General features: G+C 36.8%; 2 long non-coding RNA genes across 2 annotated transcripts; one reads left to right on the top strand and one right to left on the bottom strand.

Annotated features, from left to right (window-relative positions):
• Positions 1 to 41: 41 nt before the first annotated feature.
• On the top strand, positions 42 to 3,336 carry LOC140857285 (uncharacterized). The gene is made up of 2 exons (XR_012140841.1): positions 42 to 2,196; positions 3,075 to 3,336. It is a non-coding gene; the product is annotated as an uncharacterized lncRNA (long non-coding RNA).
• Positions 3,337 to 3,801: 465 nt separating this feature from the next.
• Positions 3,802 to 12,928, bottom strand: LOC140857284 (uncharacterized). Its single transcript, XR_012140840.1, has 2 exons — positions 12,590 to 12,928; positions 3,802 to 4,029 (listed from the first exon to the last, which is right to left on the bottom strand). It is a non-coding gene; the product is annotated as an uncharacterized lncRNA (long non-coding RNA).
• Between the last annotated feature and the right edge of the window lie 5,645 nt (positions 12,929 to 18,573).

The raw sequence follows: 18,573 nt of genomic DNA, 5'->3' as shown, positions 1-18,573 counted from the left end.
ATACAAAGACTTAAATATCCCACATTCCAGTGTTTAACAGAACACCTAGAGCCCAGAACAATGGGTAACATTACAAGATTTAGTCAAACCGCTCGTTAGCAGAGAGCAAGAAAAATATCCAATTTTAAATAAATCTAGCTCGAAGCTGGACTAAAAGTGAATATCGTGGAGACCTTAGGCTTGGCCCATGATCAGGTATGCTCGTTTACTAATCATGGAATCCACTGCAAGCTTACAAATAATGGGTAATCTTTCTTCTTCTTCTTTTTTTTTTTTTTTTGATACACAAAGGAGCAAAGCTTCATTAAAAGATAATAAAAGGATAATACAAAGACTTAAATATCCCACATTCCAGTGTTTAACAGAACACCTAGAGCCCAGAACAATGGGTCTTGGAGATATCTCGGTGTCTAGAAAGACTCTTGGGCCTGCTGATTTTGATTTTCTGTCGGAAAAGTTCACACTAAAATAGCAGAATGGAAATGGAAATTTCTTTCTTTAGCTAGGAGAGTAACTCTGTTCCATTCTGTGCTTTATTCTTTTATTCTCTGTCTTATATTACTGTTCCAATGTCTATACTAGCTAAGCTTGAAAGGAAATTTAAATCTTTCTTTTGGGGGCATTCTAGTGATCAAAAGGAGCTGCATATGATAGCTTGGGGGACTATTTATACTCTTAAGAGTTGATGGGGACTTGGGTTTTCATCTCTTTTTATGCGTCCACAAGCTTGTTTATGTAGTTGGCTGCTCAATTTATCTTACACCCATTACTTTGTGGGCGCAGGTAGTCCGTTCAAAATATCATTTTAATGGATCTTGGGAGAACTATTCTAAACCAAGACAGGCTTCTATCATTTGGAAGAAAATATATTTCTTAGGGCCAACTGTTCAATTTCAGACTCAATGGCTTATTGGTTGTGGTCAAGACATACGTGTTTTATGTGACCAATAGATTTCTAACATACCTCTTAATAGATGGCCAACCTTTGTTAATATAGAAGTTAATGTGGATGAATTGCATGTTTCGGACCTTATTAATCAGTCTAGAAGTTGGGATGTTGTGAAACTTTCCAAGTTTTTGCTGTTGAAGTGATGAATCAGATTGTTTGTATTCCTCCTACACAAGCTCTCTGGTCTGATCAGCTTGTGGGGTCTTCTTCTAGACTACCTTATCTTTCTTTAGCCAATATGTATCCTCTTTTTTTTCATCCACACCAAGCTAATAATATACTCTATTTCTGCCGGATTTGGAAGCTTAAGGTAATCCCTAGAACTAAAGTTTTTTTTATGGCATCTTCAATGGGAAAGATAACCTTGTAAGTATGCATTGGCCTGAAGAGGAATCATCTCAAATGAGGAACAATTTTATGATCTTTGTCATTCAACTGAAAATTATCAGCTTGTTATTGTTTTATGTGACTTTGCAAAGGATTACTGGATGTTACTTAATCATGTTTGCAAGTTGGATTTTATGCCAAATTCTTTACTGATACTTTTTGACTATCCAACTAGCCCCAGGATATATGATGGTAAGAAGTCCATTATTGCGATGATTGCATGGCAATTATGGATTAATCAAAATGATAGAGTTTTTCAACAATTAAATATTTCTCATTTTCACCTGGTCTGAAACACCCTAGGGGTTTTATTTATGTTTGCAATGTTTGTACTCCATTGAGGCACTGGGGCAGTGTATTGCAGCAAAATTATTACACGCTTTCCCCAAATCATGTGAGGTGGCTGCCCCTTCCTATGGAGTTCTAAAAATTAATTTTGATGCTTCTCTGACGAAGGAACAAGCAACTGTCGGTTATGTAATAAGAAAATATTATCACCAGTTGCTTTGTGCCGGGGGGAGAAAACTCTTACCTTCCTCTGTCTCTTACGCTAAACTTACAACTGCTTGGCTCGGAATCCAAACAGCAGCTAAGGAATTTGGGCTGAGGGATATATGGTTGGAGGGCGATTCCTTGACTGTCGTTACAGGGATTTTAAAGTTAAATGTGAATAACTTTCAACATCTTTCTATTATGAAGGATCTGCTATATTGGAAGTCTCATTGTGTTTCTTGCAAGGTTTCTCTTACCTATAGAGAGGCAAACCGAGCAACTAATTATGTGGCTAACAAGTCTTTGTTAAGAGATTTGCAGGTATTCCAGGGGGAGGATCTTGAGCCAGAATTTGTTGAAATAATTTGGTCCGATATGTATTCCATTTCATTTGTTAGACATGCTTAATATGCTATTTCCGTGGGTATGTCTGATTCTGTGGGGTTTTCTATCTCAACTGATCTCCTTTGATTTCATATGCGAAATGTGAGCCTACTTTGCAGGGATAGAATAGAGGCCTTCTATAATTGGCTTGCCAGAATATTTGCTCCTTAATGCCTATAAATTTCTGATTCTATACATCTTGTCTATTATATTATTCTTGTGCCCAGATCAGGCGATAGCTCATAGGTTTGGGGTAGATCTTTCTCATTTTCTTATATTTCGTATTATATTTTTGGGTGTTGGCTCGGCCTATTGTCTCATGGTGGATCTACAGGAAGGATAACTGTCTTCATGCCTCACTGCAAGGTCCTGTTACTACAATCATACTATTCTCTTAAAGCACCATCGGCAATATGATCAGTCTGTTATAAATCTAAATACAAAGAAATCTATCATTTGCAATCTCTACTTTATATATTGTTTTAAGTATTATATCATGATATTAGCCTTTTTTTGATGGTTCTTCTGCTTTACTTATGTGCTAGACTATTCACATATTTCTAGGACTAATTCATATATGGATGGTTCAGATGCCAGAGTTGTCAACCCAACTCTATTAGTTGCTTATTACAATTCATTTTTTCTATTTCTGGTAGCACATTAGGCACCTGGCAGAGTCGATGTTATTGTCAAGTTGGAGTTACATTTCCTTGGACAAGAACTAATGAGATCTTGTTTTTCATCCTTCTTACATACTGTTGTACTTGTTGATGTGGTTGCAGATATTATTTTGGAATGTTTTCTATGGATCTTTGTATCTCATGTTTTGTTTATTATACTTTTTATTGCCTCCTTGGAACAGGGTGATCATAGATTACTCAACAAAAACAGGAATGGGCAGAAGGAGCAAGCTTCCAAAGACCATTGTTATTCCTCTCTGTGTCACTATTTCATAATATTAGCCACATGACAGTATATATTTCTTGGTGACAAAATCATGTCAGCTATGCAACCTATTCATCTCAAGAAACCGATGGCTATTTGCTATCTCATAGCACTTGCTTTTCTCTCTATTCTATTGTAAAAGCTGCTGATTTAATTTTAATTGATTTCTTGGCGCTTAAGAGCCTTACTGCATTGGTATATACTTTACTTCACTGGAATGGTTATTTGTTATGGTTCTTTGGGAAGACATATCTTCAGGACTTGGAAACTACAATGCAGGGAGGTTGGGCTATGTGGGAGGCTGTTACTTATCAAAATCTGTTTTAAGTTATACATACTTAGTGTTCTCTATATTAAACCACTTGTATGGCTGCATAGTTAATGTAATATGGACTTTGAACTGTCTACCTGTGGACTTTGTATTTGGTTTCTTATTTAAATACTAAGCATTGCTTCCTTTCCTACCAAAAAAAAAAAAAAAACAGAATACCTGGAGCACCTACCACAGAGATTACAATAGCAGTATAGAACCCAAAATGATGTTTTTTTAGCACTAAACGAAGATACTTTACTGGTGCTGAGAATCCACCACTTCAAGAAAATCATACTTCCACAACCCATATGCTTGAAACAGGGAAACAAAGGAACCAAAACCGATCTGATCAGGTTCTATGTTTTCCAACCATACAACTAGTTTAGAGAGCCCTGTGACATCATCAGCTTCAGGGCCCCAATAACACAGCCTGTTGATACATAGATGGGAATCACTATCCTGTACAAATGCAGCACATATTCTTCCTGCATCAAACCTCCAGTGTTCAATTTATTCACCAGAATCTTCTATTCAACATAATGATAGGTTGAGAAAGTTGCTGCCATTAAAGAGATATGGAGCACAGAGTTATCTATTGAAACTTTAAGCATCTGGAGTCAACATAAAACATTATGTTGTTAAGGAAAGGCCTCTGTTTCCCAGACTCATACTTGAGCCTAACCAATACTATCCCATGCCAAATATGTTTTAGTTGAGCAGAAATAAGGAAGTCAATAGTAAAAGAACCACGGAAATTAATAGAACTTGTAAAGCTAATGAACTCAACACGGGTACATTCCGAAAAATAATGGCCCAGCTCCAAACATCCTAGCATGTGATGAAGACACAAATACTGATCTAGGAGGATAAACCACAATTGTACCTCAATTAAAGGGAAGAGATAAAAAGTATCCTATATTAGCATCATCCTCATTCAAACATAGTTCCCCTAGAGTCTGCCATTAAAATAACAGTCAACTCGAAATGCATAGGATTGTGTAGTCCTAAGTCAAAGTCCACTTTTGTAGCTTTATTAGCCAGATAATCAGTAGCTACATTACCCTCCCTTAGGCATGAGTCATCCGGATTATTGGAATGATATGCTTCCACAAATGCAGGTCCTATATCAAAGGGTGGAGAGAGTTTGAATGCGCCGAAGATTTTGATAGCCACTAGATGATAGTTTGAGAGTCCCATTCCACCCATAGTTCCAAGACTTGCAACTCACAGACAGCCACCTTGACCCCCATCCATGGTGCCACCATTTCAACAAAAGGGATAGAAGAGGGTAGCAACTTCTTGCCCCCCAACTCCTTATATGTCACTGAAGCATCAAAGTTAAGCTTAAGAACTCCCATAGGAGGGGGAAGCCACCATGCCAACTTAGATTATTTAGGTATCAGTTGGCCTGTCCTCAAAGCTCCCCAGTTCCACAAGCAGTGCTTAACCTGCATATAATTATTAGAGCAAAAAATACTTTGCAGCATATAAATTTCTTCCCTAATGAGCTGGAAGGATAGAGTATATTTATGCTGGAAAAGTCTTTCATTACGAGCCTTCTAAATTGTCCAAGCTATACAAATTCCAAGATATCTCAGATTTTCCTCTACCTGGGACCTGAGAATCCAATTTTCTAGATCCAACAAAGAATTGGTTTGATAAGAGACTCCCGACGTGATGGCAAAGTTCATCCAACAATCTTTTGCAAAAGGGCACCTGATTAAAATATGGTAACAATCCTCCACAGTTGTATCACAAAGATCATAATATTGTTGGTGAATAGATATAATGTTTCTCTGATATAGTACCTTCTTACAGGGGATCCTTCTCCATACAAACCTCCACCAAAAGGTTTTTTCCCTCATTGGCACCTCCAATTTTCAGATATAATTAAACAAAGAGCTACCCACTGATGTCTCAGATTCATGCATCATTAATCGCATGTCCTTTAGCTTCACATTAGTTGCCCAACTCATCCCCCAACAAAGTTGATCATTCCAATTATCCATTGCAAAAGGAATGGCATTTATCAAGTATGTGATATCAGTAGAGAACAGAGAAGCCACCAAATTCCCATTTTATTATCTGTTTGCGCTAATAAGATCCTTGACTTTCAAATGCTGGCAGTCCATGTCTCTATTAACAAAGGTTGGTCTCAAACACAAAGAAATAGAAGTTAACCAAGGGTCTTGTAACACACTAATGTTCTCCCCTGTACCAATAGACCAAGTGATCTTGAATTGAACCTTCAACCCCTGAGCCATTATTTTAGGCCATATAGTTAAACTACGAACAGGTTTTTTATAATTATGCCAAGTTCCCTTGAACCTATATTTAGCAGCCGCTATTAATGCCCGTAAAGATTTTGGCCTCAAGATTAACTGGGCAACAAACTTAGAGAATAATAGATCTTTCTACTGCAGAAGTGAAGTTAACCCCAATCCCCCACTACGTTTGGGAAAGCACACATTTTGCCAAGAGATTAGATGAAATTCTCTCGCTACTACAAAATGGGGCTACGACAGTCGTTCGCAACTACTATCGTAGCCCAAAAAAATGCTGCCATAACCTACGACAGCGGTTAGACAACCGCTGCCACTATGGTCATTGCCGTAAGTCTATGGTAGCGGTTATTGCAATGGTTGGGTCAATCGCTGCCATAGACAAGGTATGACAACGATTCTACAACCGCTGCTATAGAAAAGCTATTGCAGTGATTGTCCAATCGCTGCCATAGCAAAGCTATCACAGCGGTTGTCCAACCGCTGCCGTATTGGCTATAGCAATGGTTGTCCAACCGCGATCATATGGCAAAGACTAGAGAAAAATCGATCGGTGGGCCAGCTGTCGGCAGGAACCGACGGTGGCGACGAAGCTTGCCGGTGCGACCGCGGCGGAGGCAGTGCTGGCGGTTGGCGAGGCGGGGGACGTGGGCGACGAGGCGGGGGCATCGCGGCTGTGGCGGCACCGATGAACAGCGAGGTCGGGGGCGACCGCGGTGCGACCGTAGGGTTTGGGTAGAGAGAGAGATCGTGAAATACTTAAGCCCAAGCTGTTGCTAATTGATTACTTAAATCATTATGTACAGATCATTCATTTCTTCCACAACCGATGTGAAACTATCACAATCAACCATAGGTTGGACCTATCATAGCGATTATAAATAACTGCTGCCATAGATCAATCTATGACAATGGTTATCGGTAACCGCTGTCGTAGGTTATCTATGGCAGTGGTTGGTGATAACCGCCACCATATATAGAGATATGGTAGTGATTATACCTAATCACTGCCATAAGTTCGAGATATGACAATGGTTAGTACATTGCTGTCATAGACTATAGTAGCGGCTATTATGCAACCGCTGCTATAGAGGCAAAATATAATTTTTTTTTATTTTTTTGAATATAATATAATTTTAAAATTTAAAATTCATCTTCACTGTTCATTATCTAAATAATTATCATTAGAGTACCGTCATAAAAGATCGCCTTGATCTGGTAGTCCTAGGTATATCGATCGTTAAAATTTAATTTCGACGGTCACAAACAGCCGTATGATGATCTAATAAATAGAGATCACCGATGGATCCAAAAATTTTCAACGATGATCTCGGTGATAGTTATATTATACTATCAAAATTTTACTTCAATCGGACATCATCATCAAGATCAATTTAGCACAAGATAATTTGGGCTGTTAAACGAAAAATGAGTGATCAAAAAGCCAAACAACATCTGATTATAAGATAATTTTTTACATAAATGATCTTTGCTACTACTTTAATTATTTGACAGTGATGATCGTAATATTCAAACTGTGCGTATATAAACAATCCAAAACTATATGTCTCTTGATTCTCATTCTTAAAGTCTTTGAATAATTATACTTGTGCTTTTGTAAGATCTACTTAACATGGATGGTTCATATACGTATGGTTCAGATTTTATGATCGTTATCAATAAAGATATTACCTTCTTTTATCATCATCATATAAATAATTAAAATAGTAACAAAGATCATTATCTAAAAAATCATCTTAATCGGACGTAATTTGATTTTTTGATCATTCATTTTTTGTTTAACTATCGAAATCATTCCATTCTAAATTGACTATGATAATGATGTCTGATTGAAATAAAATTTTGATAGCATAATACAAATGTCATCGAAATCATCATTGTAAATTTTTGGATCTATTGATGGTCTCTATCTATCAGATCATCACATGATTGTCGAAATTAAATTTTAATGATCAACAAAGCTAGGGCTGTCGGATCGAGACGGTCTTTTGTGACGATACTCTAACGATAATTATTTAGATAATTAATAGTAAAAATAAATTTTAAATTTTAAAATTATATCATATTCAGAGAAAAATAAAAAAATAATTTACATTCTATCTCTATAGCAATGGTTGAAGAATATCTGCAGCTATAGAATCTATAGCAGTGGTTGTGCATAGCCTATGGCAGCGGTTATCTATAACTGCTGCTATAGGTCTAATATATAACAGTGGTTAGTGATAATTACTATTATAGGTACTACAGCAGTGATTTTGAAATCACTACCGTAGCAAGAGCTGCCATTGCTCCTTATTGTAGTAGTGTTCGCTCTGATAAGTGTCCCTACAAAAATATTCTGAATCCTTTTTCCATTCTCTACAATAAAATTCCTGGCACATGTATTGATGATATGCAATAGATTGGCTAGAAGACAAAATTAATTATAGAAGAGTAAATTTGCGAGCAAATGCCAAAGCTCTCCACTTCCAACTATCCATCTTGGAGACAGCAGCTCTAACTAGATAAGTAAAATCTAACACCACCAATAGATCTCCTGATAATGGGACTCTCAAATATTTCCAATTACCTCCCTTTTCAAGTATTTGCAAGGCCATGCAAATACTGCACTTAATTTGGCTTGATGTTGAGGGGCCATGATGTATGATTTGCTCATGTTCGCCGCTTATCCTAACATTGAACAATAGGCATCCAAGAGAGGTTTGATATTCTAACAATAATTATTTAGATAATAAATAGTAAAAATAAATTTTAAAATTATATTATATTCAAAAAAAAATAAAAAAATAATTTATATTCTATCTCTATAACAATGGTTGAAGAAAATCTGTTGCTATAGAATCTATAGCAGTGGTCGTGCATAGCCTATGGCAGCGGTTATCTATAACTGCTACTATAGGTCTAATATATGACAGTGGTTAGTGATAATTGCTATTATAGATACTACAACAGTGATTTTGGAACCACTACCGTAGCAAGAGCTGCCATAGCTCCTGATTGTAGTAGTATTCGCTCTGATAAGTGTCCCTATAAAAATGTTCTGAATCTTTTTTCCATTCTCTACAATAAAATTCATGACATATGTATTGATGATATGCAATAGATTGGCTAGAAGACAAAATCAATTATAGAAGAGTAAATTTGTAAGCAAATGCCAAAGCTCTCCACTTCCAGCTGTCCATCTTGGAGACAGCAGCTCTAACTAGATAAGTAAAATATAACACCACCAATAGATCTCCTGATAAGGGGACTCTCAAATATTTTCAATTACCTCCCTTTTCAGGTATTTGCAAGGCCATGCAAATACTGCGCTTAATTTGGCTTGGTGTTGAGGGGCTAAACATGATGTATGATTTGCTCATGTTTGCCACTTATCCTGACATTGAACAATAGGCATCCAAGAGAGGTTTGATACATATGCCATCCCTGGCAGTTGCCCTAGCTACCAACAACACATCACCGATGTAAAGGATATGTGAAACCTAAGGTCCCCTCTTCCAGGTTTGAAAACCCTTAACAAGTGAAGATTAACTACTTATTAGAACAACTGAGATAAAATTTTAGAGTAGAGACTGTATAAATATGGTGAAATGGGGCACCCATATTGTAAGACTCTGATTGATTGGAACCAATCAATAGGAGCCTTATTAACAAGTATTGCAAATTGAACCTTAGTAATGTAATTATTAATCCATCTAATAAAGGGATTATGAAACCCAAAATACTTGAGCACCTAGAAAAGGAATGGCCAGTGAACTCTATCATATGGTTTCTTCATGTCGATTTTTAGGGCCATGAGACTTTGACCAGCAGGGGCCTTCTTCACAGAGTGCATAATTTTCTACTTAGTAAGAATATTTTCTACAATACTGCGAGCTAGCACAAAAGCACCTTGCTCAACTACAACAAACAAAGGGAGGATAGGTTTCATCCGGTTGACTAATATCTTAGCCACTATTTTCTAGACCATATTACATAGGCTAATTAGCCTATAATCAGTGACATTCTTCGGATTTCTTTTCTTAGGAATCAAGGCTATGAAGGTGCTTTTCCAACACAATGGCATACTGGCAGTGTGAAAAACATGCTTGATCGCATTAATGACATTTTGGCAAATAATGTGCCAAAATTATTGAAAGAAAAAAGCTTAAAATCTATCTAGTCCCGACGCTTTATCAGGAACCATTTTCCTCACCATCTCTTCAATTTTCTCCTCTGTGATAGCTCGAATTAATGCTTTATTTTGCTCCATAGTAAACATATATGCCACAGAAGGTAGCTTCATTTGCTCCACATCATCTTGGGCCTACCACCATTACTGAAAATGATGAAACAAATAGCTCCTTATGCTTTCATCATCCAAAAAAGATGTTTCATTCATGTCCACTATTTATGTGATTCGATTGCACCTTCTTCTCAAGATAGTTGATCTATGAAAGTAATGAGGGTTAGCATCCCCATCCTTGAGCCAAAAGAACCTAGATTTTTGTTTCTAAAAGACTTCTCGTAGCTATAGGTTCTTTTGGTATTGTCACACTAAATCCAACAGATATAGGTGCTCTTGCATTGAAAGGCCCCTAAGAAGTTCTTCCTTCTCTCACAATTTCAAATTCAATTTGTTTAGCTCTTGTCATCTTTTGAAAATGTTCCCAAGAGTTCCCTTCCATCTCCAAATCACCTGCTTGGCTTATTGCAACAATTTACTTAACCTAATACTTGGAGAATAATGCCCTTGACACTTCCAAGCCTGGCGAATCTTCTCTTGGATCCCTTCATAATGAAGACAAATTTTTTCAAACTGGAAAGGTATCTTTCCCCTCTGCTAGGTAGTCGAAATTGTGAGCAATAATAGGCGATGATCCGAGGCAAATATAGTTAAATGTTGGATTTTTGACTTAAAAAATATGTCGATCCTATTATCTGATGCAAAAGCTCGATCTAACCTTTCTCAGACCTGAGCAGCCCCTAGCCAATTATTTGACCAGGTGAATATTGATCCTTGACAACCAAGATCCATCAGCCCCAACTCTTTAAGGAATTTTCAAAATTCTTTAATCTCCCTACCAACATAGCATGATCTGCCTCCTTTTCCATCTTCAGTATTTAAAATGCAATTAAAATCATCTATGATGGCTAGAGGCAACCTCAACATCTAGGCCGATAGAACTTGATTCCATAATTGTCTTCATTCGAACACACAGGCGCTCGCATATAGAACACCTAACATCCATGCAGGTCTTGATTCTAGAGTAATGATACCAAAGACAATTTGTTTGTTAGTATATAGGAAATCTACTTTCCCCAGCCCTAACTTCCAAGAGACAATAATTCAACCAGGCAATCCCCTAGAAGGGATCATGTGAATCACCCATCTAGGGCCCATTACTCCTTGGATTTGGCTGAGAGCTACTTTCGACAGGTGGATCTCTAGAAAATAGCATATATCTGGATTAAACTGTCTCATAATATTCTTGGTATAATTCACAAAGAAGGGCTTGACAACCCTCCTACAATTCCAAGCTAATATCTTCATGAGGAACTGATGGAGTTTGCAACCCGTCCCATGGCATCAAGCATGTTAACAATCATTTGTGTGGATGAAAAGCCATGTATTTGATCCCTCGAGCATAAGCTTCCACGCTCATTATTAAGCTACTTATTATCCATCCTATTTCTATGATACCCTAAAACTAATTTTAATAGAGATATATAAGCATTATGGAACCTGATTTCTCCTGAGATGCAGATTGATCCCTAGATCTGCATTTGCTCCACTTCTTCTCTCCATTTTTTCTGAATTTCTTGTAGTATGCCTACTAAGGTTGCTTGAATAATACAACGCCATTTGCTCAGCTGGTTCATTAGCAGCAACCCCCTCATATCTCACCAGTACATTTGTTTGTGGGGGCGACTCAAAATCTAGTGAGTTTGATTTGGATGCAACCTTCATTAGAGATATTTTCCTCTTCTGTTTCAAAGCCCCGGATGTGGATGATTCCCCTTTTGCTGATAATGAAGAGCTCAGATCCATTGGTTGAACGAATAATTCTTCATCCTCATTTATCAATGGTGCAAAATGAGAGCCCTCTTTCTGACATGTACCTTGCTTTGGGGATTTGGATTTGGTTGGCGATGTTCCTTTGGCTTGCCTCTTTTGATGTAACCAAGATCCAAAAGGCTGCCACATCAGGTTGAGATAGGGTAGGAGATGGGACTCTAGATGCTTTGATTTATGGTCCATACATAAGCTTGCTTTTCTAACTCTCCAGCAAACTTGAACACCCATAGATCTCAACCTCATAAGCAAAATGGCCACTAAAGTAGCATATTTTAGGTAAATCCTTATACATAAACTCTTGCCACATGATTTCATCATTAACCAGCACTTTGGTATCGGGACAGATAGATTGAGACGTATCAACGAGCACACAATCTCTAGCGAAATCCATTCTTGTTGAGGATTCTATCTATTCATCCAAAAACTATGGTTTCCCAGCAGTTGCAACAATTCTCATAATTTTTTCCTTTTTCCAAAGTTCTAAGGGGAGATTAGGAAGTCTGATCCAAACTCTAACTTGGTGGATTCCATCTCTTCCTAGCTTAAAATTTGGCCTCCAACTCTCCAAAACTAAGAGTTGGCCAGCTAAGTATCACAGTTCTTTTTGTAGGATTTTTTCCTTCTCTACCTTTGTGGGCACCCTAAATAGTAGAATACCATTAGACAGAAGGGAGATTTGGAGCTCATCGATCTGATTCCACCCAATTTTAAGCTCCTTTTCGATAAATTCAAAAAAAAAATCCTACTCAAGAACTTACCCAGAAGCGCCATCTTCAATCGAGTACACACAGAGTTGATGTCTTCCTTTGAGAAGGGCAATGATCCGAGTGAACTTTTTCCCCAAGGTTGCAATGTCTTCCATCATTGCCTTTGAAATTTCTCAGTAGAAACAATGGGCCTCTTGCTCCACTTGAGCCTAAGTTCTGCTTGGTTCAGTCGACAAAACTCTTCTAGAAGCCTCACCGATTGAAAAAGATCGATTCTTCCTATCATCCACTATATCTAGGCCAAGGACTCTCTTGATGAAGAACCCCCACAACCCAAATGCTCTCTTTGGACTCCCTAGCCCCATTCCTCCTCCAAAAGAGGATTCAATGGGAACCCTAACCTCATTTTTCTCCTTCTCATTCATCAAACTTTCTCTCTCTAAAAATAGATGTGGCATCCAATAGTGCACATGCATGCGAATGCAAATCACATGGTATCAAAATAAAGAATTCATTGGGGATGAGCTAGTTGAATTTGAACATATTTTGTAGCTCCAACAAACAAACTTGCATAAATTTTTTAAGAGGTTCCCTTTGAAAAGAAATTAAAGCCTGTTTAGCGATTCTTACAAGATTGAATTGAAAATTTGGTAAGATTCATGAATCAAGCCATCCATTTAAACATAACCTAGCATCAAGCAAGCTCCATCCAAGCCAATCCTATGGCAAGAAAAAAGATATATGCAGGGCTTTGTCTTTCCTACAATGCAAATGCTAATATTTGGGCTGAGTTTGGATGTTAGAAAATACAAGCTAGATGGATTAACAGGTCTAATTTCTACAGAATTTTCAGTCCAATTCTATAAGAATATCCAAATAGGTCTCTAAGAGAGAGAAAAATTAGAAAGTTAAGTTACAAGAAATTAGAATAAATGAAATTAAAAGCATCAGCAAATAGAATATGGCGGAGCTCTCTAGGAACAATAGAGTCTAAATCCCAAATTGTAAAACCCAAGTGCATAGCAACAAATATAACACCGCCTTTGTAAACCAATAGGGGTGTGACCCAAACTCAAATTTTTAACAATATTTGCTGCCCAATCTTTCCTTCTATGATCCTTCCTATAGATCATAGCGAAAAAAATAAACTGGTCAAGATATTTTGATACAACATCTATAATCTTCCATCAAATCCTCCGAGCAATCAGAAGAGGTTAAGCCAGTCATTCTAGATGGATACTCTTCAAAGGCCCAAATTCTTTACACTAGATATCGCCTGATAGACCATGAAAATTTCAACTGAAGTCAGGCTAACAGAAAGGAGATAGCCGTAGCTTGCGGCAAAATTGCATTGCCCTCAGTCATCAATAAACCAAACTAGCTTTCATCAAAATTATATTACATAACAAAACTAGCTTCCATCATGATCTTTTGCTTAGAAATCACTATACCATACCAAAATTCAAGAAGGATCACCTAGCTTCCATCATGAGTATTTGCAATGTCAAGGTGTTCCCAGCCTAGTTAAGATGTTGGTCCAACCCAGGTGATTCGTCTTGCATTGAAATGTAAACCTTTCACCAAATGCTCCTCATATTAATTGATAGTGTGCATGGTTCTGGTTAGAGGATATCGATCGTCTAGCCAATCTTCATAATAAGGAAAGCAGACATGATAGTTCCATCAAAAACTCTATATTTAGCACCATCCAATTTAAAAAAAATAGGGATTATTGTAGTATAGAAAGGAGTGTATGAGTCCTATATTGGTTGGGAGTCAAAAGACTTTGGCTTATATAGCAAGCGACCATCCTTTCTACAATCATCTTTTGAAGAATAAAACTGTGAAGTCTATGGGTCAGAGCGGATAATATCTCACGTGTCGAGCTATAAATCCTTGACCATAATAGTGACACGCCCGATAGAGGACGACCTCTGCAATTATGGGACTTCACCCTCTCATATCCTAATCTATGGTAAAAATAAGGAGGAGTGCATTTCCTATCCGTACACAGACTCCTCCTTCATCAGAAGCTGTGGTAAAAATAAGTAGAATGCACCTCCCATTCATACACAGATTTTTTCTTGACTGGGAGGCAATGTTATGGTGTAGAAAAGAGAGCATCATTAATTCCATATTAGTGGTGAGTTAATGAAGACTTTAGCTTATATAAGAAGGGACCATCTTTCCTACGTGAGATAACTTTTGAAGGGCAAAACCATGAGATCGATGGGCTGACAGATATATAATACCTCACATGCCGAGCCATAAGCCCTTTACGCAACAGGAACAATACTGGAATGCCTCAAAGAGGTGCATCTCATTGACTTTAGCACTGCAATACACTATAAATAAATGGAATTGGTCGCAAAAATACTATGGAGCTTCCGTATACATAAATTGCGAAATTAACCACCCTCAATCCAGCGAACCAATTCGCATCGTTAATCCCACGACCGCATAGCAAAGATAAGTTCTCACGTATATGAAAATATGATGGAGGTTAATAGTATTCAAAGTTCGAGATGTTGGTGTGGTATCTGGTACTTTTCTTTTTTCCATTAGCACCACTGGTACTGATGACACATACCAAAATTAAAGATATATAACACCGATGCATTCCCATATCGAATGTATTTTAAGCATCAAGTTCTTGGGCTTGAATGAGCATAACATGTTTAGCCCAAACCTAGATTAGTGAAGTCAAGTGGGCCGGCCACCTGGCCAGTCTTTTGTAATCTAAAACAAAAAAATCTCAAGCATGAAACAAGTATGGGTGTGGTTTGGTGATGTATCTAACCTAGTAATGGCCAAATCGACCTAACACGGCCCATGCCTTTGGTGCTTTAATTTTGAGTTAAATCAATTGATTTAGGTTTTGGCAGTAGGTAAGTCTCTATGTTTTGTTTGCAGGCTTGGCCTCATATTGAGTTAGGCTGATGGGTGCATCTTGCTGGCAAACAGGTGGTGCATAAGATAATTCTCTGTATATTTGTTGTTTTTATACTTTTGTTCTTTCAAATTAGTTAGATACCGTATAAATATTAATATTGAAGATATATAGCATTTGCACAAAACTTTTGCTATTATTTGTATTTTCACTCTTTTTTTAAAAGCTTTAATAAGCTCTAGAGAATTTATAAAGATTTCAAAGGAGAAAAGGAGTTCCATCATCATTGTAGATATCATGACATTACGGATCATCAAAATGGATGCACAAAAAAAAAAAAAAAAATCATGGAAAGGATAAAAGCAGGGGGATCACCATCATCCCATTAGCTTTTAGCTCATGGTTATTGCACCTCCAACAACAGGTTCAGTAGTTAGTACCGTAATAGTATAATCCTCTCATCACAATCATAATGTAGATGTATCTACTTAAGTCTTGAATTCGTATGGTAGTGGAAGCTGAGAACATTTACAACCTCTAACCTAAATATACAACACCCTTGTCTTAAAACAGGTTTGTTTAAATGTTTTAGAAGGCCACAGGGAGTTCAATCCTTATTGCAAACTTAGACGTCACACGCTACTAAGCCATTACTATGTTTGTTTCAAGCTTTTAAAAGATAAGATAGCAAATACATAGTGACAATGTGATTGGTAGTTCGCTGCCGACTCTCTTGACTACTTGGTGTTCCAATAATTTTTGAGGTATTTTTAATGAAGTATGATCTTGAGGCATTATGCACACCAGGGACTCTAATTATCCATAGAAAAGTTCTTTGTATGCATGTATTTCTTAATAATAATTGTTATATTAGAATATTCACAAAGGGGTTACTTGGTCTTTGATTTTGCATCAGTTGTGCTCTTCCTGCAGCGAATCCATGATGAGTGATGACCTAATTGGTATGTTCTTCAATCATTGTCCCAAATAATCTAAATGACACAAAGAGCTTAATTTATCTTGATCTGGCCCATCTGATTAATGCAAAAGACTATTCTTCCCAAGCAATTACATAAAAAGAGACAATTTGGGATGTCCTCATTCTCAAATCTAAAGAGAGAAGAAAAGAATTAAGAGACATGTTTTCATTGTAATAGCCAGTAGGCACCAATGAAATTTCTGTCAAAGGTGGGGCCTGGCATGAAACCTAGGTATACAAGTGATAATTCATACCAGGACAAGAACTTTTGCTTTTATTTGATTGTTGTACCATTATTAAGACTTCAATAATGCTGATATTCCCTCGTATGGGCCCTTTGTGATGCTAATCGATAATATTGTGCTTAGTCCACTCATTAATTGGATTGGCCTAGAATAGCATGGTAATTATCGTTATGATGGCAGCATCAAGCACTAACAAGATGTAACGGACACTACGTCATGTCATTGCTCGTAGAATAAAAGGATATTTTTTGAACCAAATAAATATTATTCTAAATAATGATCATTATTTGAAAATTTCTTTTATATATAACCATTTCTAGAGTAATTTTTAAAATTATTATTATAATGGCCGACATAGTGAGCTTTTTTTTTTCAAAAAAATGATCGCTATATAGGTCACTATAAGGAGCATTAATCCCTAACAAGTTCTCCGTACAATTTTTTTTTTAAGTTTTTATCCTTTTCAATCTATGTTTGAATTGGAGAGGGCCTGTCTACCAATCACAACCATCTGCATATGGCATGATAGCATTGATTAAGTAAGGCCTCCTGTAAAATTTAAAATTCATGTATGTTGTGGACCCCGTTCGATCATGATCGTCGCTAGATACATAAACAGCTATGATAGACAAACTACCCTATTCAGTTCAAACATGGACATTAGATAACCCTAACTCTTCGTTTTTTTTTTTTTTTTTCCTCCCCCTCTTTTTTGTGAAAGTTGAAGATGGGAGCATCATCTTTGAATTACCTGGATCAAGTGAAGATGGGAGTTTCCTTGGTTTTGATCAAGCAAGGATGTTAATCTGCCTAGCATTAACTGTCCCCACAGAGAATTTTTTTTTAAAAAAAAAAAAACAAGTTTTTGTTCCAGGTCTTTGATTAAGGTGGTGATTGCTTGTTTTGGTCCACATTGAATTGTATCAAGATAAGCATGAGAGCAATCGTCCTTATAATCATTGTATCAATCCACACTAGATTGCATGTTGAACATGATCTCAACTGATCACACTCAACTTCTACCAAGCCACTTAATAAATTCTTACTTTCCTTGCCCTAATGAGAGCTCCCAACCTACATGCATAAAATCCTGTAATTACTGTAAAGGTGGCCTTTAAGCATTAACTTATGTTAATAACCAAAATCTTCATAATACTACGTTAATTACTTCATAAAGAAATGCAAAATTAATTAACAACTTGTCATGAAAAAGGGTTATTTAGGATGTGAATGGGAAAATATACGCGTGGTTTGCAAGCCCTCTCTCTCTCTCTAAGCAAAAAGATTTGGAAACTTCCCCCCGATGCTATTCTCTACTACCCTCATGTCGCACTTGACGGTGATAGTATGTTGGCAAAATGTGCAACTGCTTTACCCTGGCCCCGAATCAACTTGCTTTAACCCATGCCCACGTTTTAGTAGACTAGATTGTCTTATATATAATTTGACATTCCAATTTCCTTCCATAAAATAATTACTTAACAACAGACAGTTGTCAGAATATGGTTGCCTTTTTTTTGGCACTCATCTACATGGTGACAAAAGGATGGGTAAAAAAACTCATTCTTCAGAAGATGATACCTAGCTCATTGTCAATATTATCAAGTAATTATTATTTAGAATCGTTCGATCATGTATATATTGTATCATCTAATAAAAAATCATCATATTATTTATTATTGAAAAAAATATACTATTATCTAAACTTCATTGAAAATTTTAAATGAAAAAATTACATTAATTGCTAGCTATATACGATCAATCAACTCATAATTTTAGCTGTTATGAATGAAAAAATTTAATTTTTTAAAATAGCATGATACTTATTTTTTGAATGGTTCAATGCATATGTGATAGAACGGTTTTAGTCAGTAATTTTTCAAGCATACATCTCACAAAAAAACATATTTATCTGGATGGG

This window comes from Elaeis guineensis, chromosome 4, assembly GCF_000442705.2.
Source record: "Elaeis guineensis isolate ETL-2024a chromosome 4, EG11, whole genome shotgun sequence".
Taxonomy (NCBI): domain Eukaryota; kingdom Viridiplantae; phylum Streptophyta; class Magnoliopsida; order Arecales; family Arecaceae; genus Elaeis; species Elaeis guineensis.
The sequence above is the reverse complement of the archived record's forward strand: the minus strand, read 5'-3'. Positions and strand labels throughout refer to the sequence as shown.